This window comes from Ambystoma mexicanum, chromosome 7q (assembly GCF_040938575.1).
Source record: "Ambystoma mexicanum isolate Mex_15411 chromosome 7q, UKY_AmexF1_1, whole genome shotgun sequence".
NCBI lineage: Eukaryota > Metazoa > Chordata > Amphibia > Caudata > Ambystomatidae > Ambystoma > Ambystoma mexicanum.
In genome coordinates, this window is record NC_090941.1 from 529,894,030 (window position 1) to 529,907,917 (window position 13,888).

Here is a 13,888-nt window from a genome sequence, read left to right on the forward strand (position 1 = left end):
GGTGCCATATGGCTCAGCCAGATTCCAATGACTGCCCATAATGCCACACATGAAGTTAGGAGGTTTATATGGAACCAATGCCATAACAACTCAAAAGATTCTGGCAGGCTCACTCACCTGCGAAGCCCCTTATCTGTCCATACACTGCAATGGGCTCTCACCTGCAGAAAACAAAATAGTCTGTTTTCACCCACCCCGGGTATTCAAAAGGTTGAGCAGTATGCATTGTTGCCCCACGATCTCAGTTCCCCATTTTTCCGTATCACCCATCAGCCAAGGACCGAGAGAACAGCAAGAGCTGAACAAGCCATCCATCTTGAAATATAGGATAGACGGGAGACGAGAAATCTGTGAAATGAAGGATGAATCTGAAAAAACATCAGCGACAGTTAAGTAATTTGTCACCTGGGAGGAGCACAGACTAAAACCGGTAACATTGTCGAGCGCCACTGTCACAGGAGGATCGCCAAGCCAGGGAAGGACACGGCTCAGACAGTCTGGCAGAGGACGCCCGCTCAGAGCTCCAGAGGCTGGATCCGCCTCAGAGGAGAAAAGCGGGCGGCATCGCTGGTGCCCACGCTCCTGAAATGAGTTATTACTGGGATATAGAGAAGAGCACAGATGCCGTAGGAGAGGCTCTGAACCGAGGAAGGGTGTGGCTCGGACAGACTGATGGAGGGCATCCGCCGAGGCCTCGGAAAGCCTGGACCGCTTCTGGAAAGGAGCAGCAGGGTGAAGGCGGGGCGAAGGCTTTGCCAGAGGCCACACTTGCTGGAGGACGAATTAAGGAAGCAGTGAGAGCTAGCAGCACAGAGGTGCACTGGAGAAAAATAACCCAGCAAGCTTACCAGAGGAACGCAAGCTTAACAGAGGAACGTGATGTGAGTGAATCAGTAGTAAATACCAAACAATAACGTAGGTACCAGAGCATAAAGGGAAAAGCTGTCAAAGGAGGGGGCGGAGAGGGTTGCACTAACTGAACCACCTTTGTAGCAGGGTTGATGAAAAATGTAATTGATGCATTAATAAAACCGGACTCTTGGGTGCGGTTACAGCCTCAAAGAAGTGCATCGAGCAGCTGATTGGCATATCATTAGTGTAATTTGAGAAATACCAACTGGCAGTTATGTCCAGGGAGAAGCACAAGAAATCAGGATTGCAAACTAAAATGGAAAGATATGCAAACACTGACCAAGGAGAGAAGAAAGAGTGGAAGATGCTGAAGGGTGGGCTGTCATTGCAATGTGCGTATAATCGGTCTACCAGAGAAAAGGAAGGGTCCATCAATGGAGAGCTTCCTCAAAAATGGTTCAAAGACATAGGACCAAAAGGATGTTCGGGTTTCCTTTCAGAGGAAAGGGCTAATAGATTCCCGGCTACTCCTCCCCCTCCTGGTCGGGAATGCCAGACCAGTGGTCACTAAGCTCCAGAACTATAAAGGCAGGGACGCCATACTACAAGTCGGGAAGAGAGCTCAGGGGCCACGCATTTGTCTTGGAAGCAAAATAATGCAGAGCATTGAGTGTTCGAAACCGGTCCATCGCTTAGAGGCTGGTCTCCGGCATGAAGCGCAATATAAATTCAAAATGTATTTATTTTATTTTTTACATTTTTTTTACAAGCAGCAATGAAGAAAACTCCAATATATGGCGAGAAAGCCAAAGCAGGTTTTACAAAAGCAGTTCAGAAAGCCAGGCAATGATTCGATGTGATATAACGAAAACGGCAGCCAATCAAAACTAAATACGCAATGTTGTTTCGGGCAACTTTGAATTAATGGATGAGAAGAGAGGAACATGTTTTTTCACTGATCCAAAAGAAGCCTCGGACCTGCAGGACACCTACATAAAACATTCCACACAAACGACCTCAACACAAGTTTGGCTGTAACCCTTAAATGCGGCGGTAACGCTATTACTGCTGCATTTAAGGGTCCGCCGAATCGCGGGCCTGGCAGATTTACCCCCAGCTCAAAACTAGGGGCAAATCTGCATCGATTTTGCCAATTTTTGGCGCTATTACGGCAATACCACTGGTGGTAATAGCGCCGAACATTCCCCATTGAGCCCAATGGGGAATGGGGACTGAACGTTTCGCCAAACGTGTGATCCGGTGCTAATAGCGCCAGGGGGGTTGGCGGTAGGGCTAATAGCCCTGGCGGTAATACCGCCAGGGTTAGCGCCCAACTCGTGATGAGGCCCAAAGTCAGAGAAACTTCAAAAGGGAGAGGGCAACCCGACCACAAGGATGACACCTCCAACAAGAAACGATGCGTGAAATGGCAAAATAGAACACTGGCATCCAAATAGATGTGCCTAATCAAATATCACATCCGAGTATGAAACATCCAACGACAATAGAGGCTTGATACAGAATCTTAGCACTTGGTAATTGATGGCACAGATACAAACAGTAGAAGCAGAGCAAATAGACTCAAACAAAGACTCCTAGAGTACTACTGCTAGTGTTTTCTTTACAAACTCAAGTTGTTAAATGGTTTATATTGTTTGAGAGGACAACATATACTTCAAGATGGGGGTAAATTGAAACAAAAAGAATACTATGTTAATGCGCTGCCTGGATATCGAATATACTAGAAAATGTTTTTAATGGATTTAAATCTGGGTAACAATGATTCAAGGTGGGAAAAAATGTAATTGCACTTCGACCATGGACTGTTAATGGATTATGCAACCGGATTGAGAGGGGTACTGTGGTCCAATTTATTGCTAGACTCAGACCAGATATTGTTCTGCTGCAAGAGAAGCAGTTAGCAAGCAACAGCTGTAGGGTCTTAAAGAGAGACGAATATGCAGTGGTACACAACATGCAGGTTTTTTTCAAGAGCTCAATCCGTAAAACACTCCCATTGCCAAATACAAATCTGTGTATTTGACACCAGGGGATTTAATATCCTAATGACAGGAGACTTGTGGGTAGTGCGGGGAGAAATAACAGTACTCAATGTTTATGCACCCAAGCCCTTGGGATCTCAATCATTGGGGGGAGGTGAGGTGGGGGATATTAATTATGTCAGTGTTAGGGAGAATTCTCTGTAAAGGCTAATTTCCCAAACTTAGTGAGTCCCCCCCAGCAGCTTTGCTGGATTTCTGGGGCTTATGTTTTTCTCCTGCTAAGAGTGAGACTCTTTTTCTCCCACTCTTAGGCATGATTTGAGAATGTCCTTTGACTTTGTAATGTGTTTTATGGGCTATGGGGTCTTTTACTCCATAGGGCTTCATGTGTTTTTGGTATGTGTGTTACACAGCACCCTCAGTGCAGTAACACAGGGGTGTCATAGTGACCCCCAAACATAGACTCCATACCCTGGGACTGACTACTGTCTCCCAGGGCATGTAAAGTCACCATTGACTTTACTAGTCTTAAATTGTGAACAGAACCAGTACAAACCATCATATTGTGGAAGTACTGGTAGGGGTAATTAGATTGCCCCTGGGTCTGTTTTTCGAGGGGGCACTGTGCAGTCCCCCCTCGTCGAGTTTCTGGCTGGTGGCAGTGGTTACCACGCGAAATATGCCACCGGAATATTTCCTACGGGATTTTCCCATTCATTTTAAACGCACCACTTTTTTGGTGCAATGTTAAAGTTACCTCTGGGTTATTTATTTAATATTTATTCCCCGTTTGGGTCTTTTTGCCAGGACTCAGTTTTAAAATGGCGTTTGTGTTCGCCTCTGTAACTTCAACCCAAGTCGATCCCTTTGTTACACTTTTGGCAGGCTTCTGCACAGAAGCCTCCAAAAGTGGTGCCACTCTGTCTGGGTCTACAGGATGTGTGGGAGGGGGGAATAGGCACCCTGGACTGAGTTGCCTCAGCAACTCAAGTCGCACTCTTGTGTGATTGGCCCAGTGGTGAGCCGCCCGGCTCACCACTTAGCATGTTTGAGTGACAGCTAGGACTGATGAATGGGGGTTTTCTGCATAAAAGCAGGGCTTTGGGGTCTGGAACTTCAGAAGTCGCCACAGGACCTAAAGAATCCGAAGAGGGAGAAGCTGAGCCGACCTGCAACGTCGAAACCAACGGTGGAGCCCTGCTGAACCGACTCACCACTTCCCAACGACAGAGAAGATCTTCTTCCTGGAGAGTCTTCTTCCTTTGAGCTGGTGGGGTTAACCAGTTTGCCCTCTTTTCGCCTTCCTGGATCGTCTCGTGGTCGAATCGCCCGTGCCAAGCACCCCGGTGGCCGGATAGCCACGCTTCACCACTACCGCAAATAAAAGGGTAGTACCTTTTAACCGGGAATCTCTGTGGCTGGTTTCTTCCCTGGCAGTGCAACGACCTCCAGCTTTCCTCCACGTCGAGATCTTCTCTTCCCCTGGACGAAGCACCGACTTGCACCCGCTGCCGGGAACAACTGCCCCCGCTGGAGCTTTCTTACCATTTCAGGTACTGTGTCCCACCTGGTCTCCCTTGCAACAGACTGTTCAAGGTGTCCCGTAAATCCTTGACTCTCTATCCTGGGGTAACCTGGGACCTGTTAACTAACTTTTCTGAACTGATCCAACTCCTTTTTGAACTATCTGCAAAGACTTTTAAAGTGTACTTCAACTGTGCGATCTTGGGCGCATTCCGCCTTGCTCTCTCCAAGAGTGGGCCTGGCCTATGAAATTTTTGCTCTACAGTAGACCCTGCCTTTCTCGACTTGCTGTGGTTCTTTTAAAAGTGTTGGTATTGTGGGCTTTACTATTTCTGCCTTTTCTCTCCCTTTTTAAATAATTATTGGAGTGCCATCTTGGTTAAGCGCTACCCTCTGTGTTGATAATAAGTGGTGTTCTTTTCCTAAGACTTGTCGAATAATTAATCAGGGAGGTGTATAAATTTCTAGTGACTGTGTTTGAACTTGATTGACATATTAGTGCCAGTGTATTTTTACAAGTGTGTTTTTAAATAAATAATTATATACTTTTATACCAAAGCTCTGGTCAGTGTTTGCTTGTGCTACTGTATTTTTGTACCTAATGTGTATACTCTATATACTGCCTAACTCTTCTTGAGAGAAGTCTGACTGCTCAGCCACAGCTACCAGGTAAATCTGGGTGGTGCAGATTGCTACCAATTGGGTTTACTGCCAACACCTGTAGTGTTAAACTTTTTGCAGTGGTCCCTAAGGGAACTGCACAGGTTTCTGCCTAACAGTCAGAGACCCCAATCTAGATAAATATAACACAAGTTTATCAAAACTACTAAACGTTTATCATTCCCACAAGCTCTGGTGAACTTATGGTCCTTAAGTAACATGCATGCAATGGATGGGGTTCACAGAATAAGTCCAAATAATCAAACCTACTCAGGAAGTTAGCAAAGGCTGCTGTTTTATTAACAATTATCTAGAAGAGGGAGGTTACAACGGACATCAACAGAGGTTCGCTCAGCTCTCGACAAATTTCTCATAAAACATACACTTTATACTAAAAATACATCATAAGTGACGTCATACTACGTGGCAAATAAGAAAAACCTATCAAGGCTTGGGATTGGTTCAAGGAGAACATCTAAGTATAATTTCTATAAGAACTCCGATTATGATTGGCTGCCCATTACCAGGTGGACAGCTTATGCCTACTTCTAAAACATGTCATCTTCAACACTATTAAGTACACGGATTATCATTGGCTCTCAAACTATAAGGCTCTTCATTATACTGCCTTCTAAAATTGGTTGGCACACTCGTGCCATGTCTGGAACATTCGGTTCAATTAGCAGCCTGTAAGCTCATACCCAGGTGCCAGAAGGTGCACTTGACTTTACCTTCCCACCCAATTAGACCAACTGCAGCATTTAGATGTCGTAAATGAATAAAATTTGGCACTCTTAGTTTTCTTTCTTTGCCGCTTATTAAGGGGTGATTCATCCTTCGCACATTCACTGCTTTCAAGAATAGATAACCGCCCTGCGCTGCTTCAGTTTTTATGCCAGGTCAGACAGCCTCATCAGGCGCTTCCACGATCTCATTTATTCGTGCTGCAACACAATTCTCGGTCTCTCCTCTCCATGGGTTTCAGCGTACTAAATTCATGACACCGATGTCCAGCTCCTATACAATGGCGACTTCGCCTGCAGTCTATTAACTACATATAGCTGGCTTCTATGATGATTTGGTCTACTTGCGTTTCTGCATCTGTACAATTATTGAACGGTCGCATTTCTGTAGCACTTCGCACATGTGCAATATTCTTTTCTGCATATGAAAGTTTACTTGATTCTTAACTTCATTATCAGTTTCCATAAGATTCATGCATTCTCTTCAGCCAGTATTCTCAAAGCGTCACGCTCGTCTCTTGTGATGTCACTAGCTTCTCCCTTTCACTATTTTTCATATTCCTTCCGGGAGTTCCTCCCTCAGATTGTCATCTCTTCTGGGATACATTCGATAGGACTTTCTCAGTGGATAACTTTTCTCAAACATTCGCTGCGGTATTAGCACAACTACTGGTGTCAAACATGGCACAGTCTCAGACTTCGAACATATAGGACGTAGGGGGGCGGGACTTCCTGCAGAGGCATGCAGCTGCTCCTCTACAATGGGTTTAAGGGATGTGTGGAGGAAGACTCACCAAAGCTGAAAGTGCTTCTCATGCAACAAAGTCGAGGTTGGATTAGATCTTCATCCAGGGTATGGAACGCCACAGAGTGAGAGAGATACAATATTTACCTAATTGAATTTCTGATCATTCTCCCTTGTTCTGCTCCTTGCTTGCGAAAGTGAACATTGGGATGGCACCTAAACGAATACTGCATAGGGGACCAGAATTCATACACATTTTGGCTAATGACACAGGAGAATTATTTCGACTAAATTAGGGCTCAGTAGCAAGTGCCATAACCTTGACAAATTCGTCCTGAGGGGAAAATTGATATAAAAAATGGTGGCAAGGAATAGGGGAAGGAAATGGAAGAGGTAGAAGAGCAGATTATGAAAGAAGAGCAACAGTACCTAACACATGGCTCTCAATAGCTAAGTAGACTAGAAAAATTGAAGGATTAATACAAATTGAGCATAACAGATATAGTTAAGAGAGCTTACTGGGAATCTGAGACCATATGTATGAAATGGGTGATAAAGCAGGGGTACTGCAAGTTGGGAGAAGAGGCATGAAAGCATAAGATGGTTGCAAGAAATCCATCACCCTGGAGGGGAGTACCGAAGGGAAGGGGAACGAACTGATTGCCAAAGTTCTAGCAGGTCGATGTGATTCTGGGCCACTGTGTGAGACCAGAGGCCCTGAGCTGTGTGGTGAAGGAGGTGTGCTCCCCACCCTGACAGGGACGCGTCTGTTGTGACTACGGCCTGTATTACTGGATCGTAAAAGGGTTTCCCCTTTGAAAGATTCTCTCTTGTCCACCAACAAAGACTCTGTACTAGTGTTGGCGAAACGACCACTAGATCATCCCACTGACCACTTGCCTGAGACCACTTTTTCACCAACCATTCCTGCATGGGACGCATGCGCAGGCGCGCATGGGGAACCAGGTAAATGCATGATGCCATCATGCCTAGTAAACACATCGCTTTGCACACCCTTATCTGGGGACCGGACTGGTATTGAGGAATTTGCAGTAACAGATTCCGAATTCTTTCCTCTGATGGAAAGGCCAACCCCTCTTTGGTGTCTAGGACAGCTCCTAGGAACAGTTTGGAGGTGCTTGGTACCAGGCTTGATTTTTTCTCGTTTATTGAGAATACCAATTGGAAGAGGAGGTTGATAGTTCTTTGAATGTTGGATCTGCAAATTACGGGGGTTTCCCCTGTGATGAGCCAGTCGTCCAGGTAAGGGTACACTGGGATTGCCTCCCTGCATAGGTGCGCCGCCACCACCGCCAGTACCTTGGTGAATACCCTTGGAACCGAGGCTATACCGAAGGGCAGCACTTTGAACTGGTAGTGCTGGCTGTCTACCTTGAATCGCAAGAATCTTCTGTGCGCTGGGAACATGGAAATATGAAAACAGGCATCTTTCATGTCCAATGTTGCCATGTAATCTCCTTTTCTTAGTAGGGGGATTACTTCCTGGAGTGTAGTCATGCGAAAGTTTTGAGGCTTGACATACTTGTTTGCAGGGCGTAAGTCTAATACTGGGCGCATGGTTAGATCTTTTTTTGGCACAAGGAAGTAAGTAAATACCCTTGTTTACCTGGTTGCCTGGGACAAGTTCTATTGCGTCCTTTGCAAGAAGAATGACGATCTCCTCGAGGAGGTTTATTTGGTGCCCCAAGGAGTGTATTTTCTGTCTTGGATGATGGTCGCGGGGGCGTTCCAGTAGTTCGATGCAGTATCCCACGGACACTGTGGACAGCACCCATCTGTCCAAAGTGATCCCTTCCCATGCGCAGGTGAAGATGGAGATGCGCCCCCCTACTGGGGATGCATGGGAAGGGACCCGGAGCGGAACGTCACCGTTCGTTGGGAGGTGTAGCGCCTCTACCTGGGCTGCCTCTCCCCCTGCCACTGCCCCTCTTTTGACCTCTGGCGAAACCCTGGGTAGCTTGTTGGTTGCCGCCCCACGATGTTCCTTGGTTCTGAAAGTACTGGGACCCTCTCTGGGAGTTTTGGCTGCGAGAGCTATGAAAATTATTATTTCCCCGCTGATTTGTGGGTTTATTAGTTAGTTGGCCAAGGGACTTTAAGGTGTCATATTCGTCCTTAGCCGTTTTTAGCGCTTCCTCCACTGCTTTTCCAAACAGGACTTTTGGTTCCACCGGCATGTCAATGAGGGAGGCTTAGGTTTCGGGTTTAAACCCTAACAGCCTGAGCCAAGCATGTCTTTTGATTACTGTGCTTTCTGCTATTAGCCTCCCTGCATTGTCTGCTGCATCGAAGTTAGCCTTGAGAATGCATCCGGACACGGATCTTACTTCCGACGCAATCTGGGCCAACTGGCTCTTTAGAGGTTCTGGTGCGGAGGCAATGAGGTCATCTACCTGTTCCCATTGCTGGCAGTTGTAGCTTGCCAGCTGAGTGGTGGTGTTAGCAATACGTGCTTGGTATGCCGAAGTGGATGCCACCTTCCTTGCCCATATATTCTCTTGCTCTCCCTGTCCGGGGGAGCTTCTGAAGATGCTAGTGGTGTTCCCGCCCTCTTCCTGGTGGTTGTAACCACTGAGTTGGGTTTTAGCTGACCCCTTATGTAAAGTGGGTCGGAGGGAGCAGCCCTGAATAATTTTTCTATTTGTGGGTTAACTACCCGTGTAAGATTAGGGGTGAGCAGCGAAGGATCGATTCTGCGTTGAACAGACTTTAGAATGGGGATAACCTGGGCAATGGATCTTTTATCCCCTAGAATTTGCTCTGCAAAATCTCTCTTCTTGGGCCCCCTGAGTGTCAATTTGGAAATGGGCTGCAGCCTTGGCTAAAACTTCGTTATACAAGGGCTGATTATCAACAGGTGAGTCATTCACCAGGGGGTCCTTGGGAATAGGGGAGTCGAGACTATAGGCCTCCGCCTCGTCTTCCTCCTCTTCCTGGTCGTCATCTCCATAATAATCGACCCCGACCTAGAGGACTGTCTGGTGGGTCAGTTATGGGGACACCTGGCGTAGTGGGCCCAACGTTTGGTCGAGCAGTCCTTAAGTGTCTTGGCTTTGAAGAGCCAACAAGCTCTACAATTTGCCTCGGGGTGGTCCCTTGGAAGACACAGGTTACAGGTGTTATGTTTATCTACCCAGGGGAACTTACGGTTGCACTTCGGGCAGAATTTAAATGGAGTACTCTCCATATGTCAATATCTGGCAGCGGGCGGGTATATGTAGGAAAACGAGTGTGTGTGAGTATGTCCACCCCCCACTCTCCCTACTTGCAGGGCTGAGGCCAGAGGCCTTCCGAGGCCCAAAGTCTGTCATGTAGTCTCGACGGCTGTTCTCTCAAGCACCGGCGTCGGTCTTCGGTGAACTTCGACATGGGGTTTGAGAACGGGGATTTTGTAATAATTTTATGATAAATGGCTAAAAGCCAGGGAACTCCGCAACTATGCTTCCGACAAGTATGGCCGAAAAAAACAATCTGAGGGTCCTACACACGTGAGGGATCATGGGTACAGTGAACGTCACACTAGGGATAGTATTACTGGCACGCCCTAGTTCGACACCCCTTTTTGAGTTTCGAAAAACAAACTGTAATACTCTGCAGCTTCCACTAGATGTCGGCCTATGCACAGCATGTGATCTAAGCAGATTCCACAAGCCTCAGAAATATATATATACATACACACATGCATAGATACACAGGGAGGAACAATGCTCCTTTGATCACAAAAGAAGTACAATGGAAAAGAAATCAGATTTGACAAGAAGCAGTGAGCTTTTTACAATGGGGATAGTTTGAGTGACAGTCTGACCAGGCTGTGGAGGGCAGTAAATGGAACAGTCACCAGATACAATACATGAGTGGACATACATAGATGAAGGACAACCAACATTGGACATTTTTAAGTGCAGGTAGGCGGCATGGCCAGCTGTGTTAGGGATGTGACGATGATGGATGAAGTGCTAAACTAGACAACAGATGAGAAGTAGGTTAAGAGGCTAACTCGGAGACAAGGAGGTAGGCTTTCAGTTTGGTTTTGAACAAATCCATGTGGAATGTTTCTCGGATGTCCAGGGCAAGAGAATTCCAATGCTAGTGGAACAAGAAGAGAGAAAGAGCGGAAGCGACAGGAAGCACAGGGAGGGTGGGGTGCCACAGGGTAGTGGAGGAGGCAGAGCAGAGAATGCGTGCAGAGTTGGATAAAGGAGAATACAGCAGAGCCTTACGTGGATAGATTTGAAAACCAGGAAAAGAACTAAGTCTGGCCCTGTTTTGCATCATCAGCTGTCCAGCCCGGTGACAGTACGAGAAGTAGGTGTGAAGTGACTTTCCTGATAGCAGAGTTAATGATCTTGTCGAGAAGAAAGAAAGCATAGTTGGGGATACCAATGAGAATGCTGACACAGTAGTCCAGTTTAGAGAAGACAAGAGTGCTTAAGAGATGCTTGGTGCTGTTGAAAGGAAGGAGGGGCCTGGTTTTCCTAATATATGGGAGGTGGAGGCGAAACATTGTTGCAGTTTGGAGATCAAAGTAGAGAAGGTGTAAGAAGGATCGTAGATGATGCTGAGGTTTCTAGATGAAGAAGAGTAGGAGGGGAGTGTCAGGTGGTAACTGGATAGGCAGGGGAGGGATAAGAGAAGGAATTTGGCAGGGAAGAAGAGCATATCTGTTTTGGTAGAGTTTAACTTCAGAGTGCGAAGCCATTCAATATTAAATGGCAGAGTGACAGTTGGAAACTGTGATAGAGCGAACAGAGGGAAGTTCAGGAAAAAAGTGAGTGTTGACCGCAAAGAGTTGGTATGAGAACCCAAAGGAGGAGATTCGTGCCCCAAAAGCAGAGGTGTAAAGTGAAAAGAGGAGAGGACACAAGACAGAGCGCTGTGGAACACCAAGAATTAGAGGAATGAGTTGAGAGGTGTTGTTGCTCCAGGAGACAGAACTGGTGACGTGCTAGGAAGGTTTCAATCCAGACAAAGTCTTGATTGAGACTCCCAACAAAAAGGAGAGTATTCAGTAGATCAGAGTGATCGACAGTGTCAATTGTAGTGGACAAGTCAAGGAGATGTACGATAGAGGTAAGGTTGGAGTGCTTATCAGAGGAGTTGGAGACATTCATGAGAGCAGTTTCCGTGAAGTGACAGGAGTGACCTACTTGTAGAGGGCAGTGAAGTTTAGGGATGTCGAAGAAATTGATAAAACGGTTCAACACAAGCCTTTCAAGCACTTTATAGTAATCAAGAAGGAGAAACACAGGGCGAAAGTTAGCCGGTAGGTTCGGGTCAGCCCCTTGCATTTTTAGATGAGGGATGATAGTGGCCGTTTTGAAAATAGAGGTAAAGCAATCTGAGTCGAAGGACAGATTGAACATTCAGTGAGGTGAGAGGCCACTAAAGGGGCAATAGGCTTGACTAGCTGAGGAGCAAGAGGGTCTTATGAGGCACAAGACAGGATAGCCTTCATCAGTAGCGATAGGACTTCTTCAGTATTAGTGTGATAAAGTGGGAGATGGTTGCAGAGGATGAAGGTAGAGTAGGCAGAGTGTAGAATGAAGGAGAAGGGAGCATGAGGAAGGTCAGGAGAGCGTCTTTAATTTTGTAAACTTTTGTATGGAAGTATTCAGCCGAGTCATTAGCTGGATTCTAAATGATTCGACCGCGGCTGATTCTGCTGCGGCCGGAAAGTTCGTATGAGAAAGGTGCGAACTACCAAAAGTTTGCACCTTTCTCATGCGAACACACTTACATACTACGGGGGCTGCAGCGGTGTCCCCCGCAACACCTCGCACGCTATACTGTAAAGTATAGCGAGCGGGGTGTTGCGGGGGTCACCCCTGCAGCCCCCGTTTTTTTGTTGTTGTTGTGGGTGTGCTGCGGGGGTGTCCCCGCAACACCCCGCTCACTATACCACACAGTATACTGAGCGGGGTGTTGTGGGGGACACCCCTGCAGCCTTTTTTTATTTTTACTTACCTGCAATGCTTCCACCAAAGGTTCGAACTTTTGGTGTTCGAGCCTTTGGTGGTAACATTTTTCGGTCGTATTGTACGGTCGGACCTTTTTTTTCGGTCCGATCATACAATACCATTAGCTGTGTGAGGGGAGTTGATAATCATAGGTTTAGGAGGAGTGAGTTTATGGTGCCCTGTAGCCAGCGAGGATGGTTGGAGTAAGAGTTAATGAGGTTGAGGTACAATTCCCTTTACGCTATATCAAGAGAGGACTGGAGAGTTGCCGGCAGAGAGGTAGAGTTGAAGATCCTCATGCCTGTAGGTATACCTCCATTTGCCCAGCAGCCGATGCATGTTTGTGCAGACAGAGCGTATGAATGGGGTGAACCATGGTTGAGGATGCCGAAACGTAGGGGTGAGAGTTAATAGTAGGAAGTTAGAAAATAATAAGTCGTATACTAGGGATTGGAAACTGGAGAAGGCATTGTTAGTTGAAGAGGCATCAGGTGTGAAGGAGGAGAGTGATAACTGTAGGTCAGAGGGAAAGGAAGGAATGGTAGAAGGTTTACATTTCCTTTTAGTAATAGTTGAGGAGAGGTCAGAGGGTGGAAAGGAGATGGTGATGGAAACAATATAGTGATCAGATAGGGATGGTGCACCAGTAGTATTAGTGGCTGAGAGAGAGGCGGAGATGAATAATAGATCCAAAGAGATACTCCTGGTGTGGGGTGCTAGGTTATGGATAGAGCCGAGAGCGTGGTCACTAAGAAAAGACTGAAGTTCCGATTTCTGAAAAGTGGTTGGAGAGGTAAGGTTAAAGTCACCTAAGAGCATGAGGTGACGTTTAGTGGAATGAGAATCCCATGTACCTGTCGTCTTTGACAACGGGTACTCATTGGCTGGCATCCTCAATCTATTGTAAAGGCACCCTCTCATGAGACGATATGTCTCCTGTGTGGTTTCCCACGTACACATGTCTAGTCAAAACAAAACTGCAACCTTCAACAAATACAAAGGCATCAAGGCAAAAGAAATTAAGCTGCCAATGTCATGATCATGCCCAATGAAGCAAGCAGCACTGGTGCGGAACTCATATTTGCCATTTACATTTCTTGCAAGGCTTAAACTTTGAAACTTTCATAAAAGACAACCAACCTTCTTACAAGAGCTTTTGGTAAGTAGGAAATTATTCCCACAGCAGCACCCGTGGCACGCAGCAAAAGGGGAGTGGCAGGGGCACTTGCAGTTGTGGACATCTACCAGTTTACTTCTTATAGTGAGAAGCTGGTCATGGAGTCGCACCTACATAACCTTGTTGAAGTTTAAGATTTCCTGACACAGAATGTGCCTGAAGGTATCTCAAAGATGTGAAAACTGTGAGGCAAAAGTATCGAATAA

General features: G+C 46.4%; 1 protein-coding gene across 1 annotated transcript in view; it reads right to left on the minus strand.

Moving 5' to 3' along the window:
• Window positions 1–13,888, minus strand: part of COG3 (component of oligomeric golgi complex 3) — a 1,080,852-nt gene that overhangs the window by 272,452 nt on the left and 794,512 nt on the right. The window lies entirely within an intron of this gene.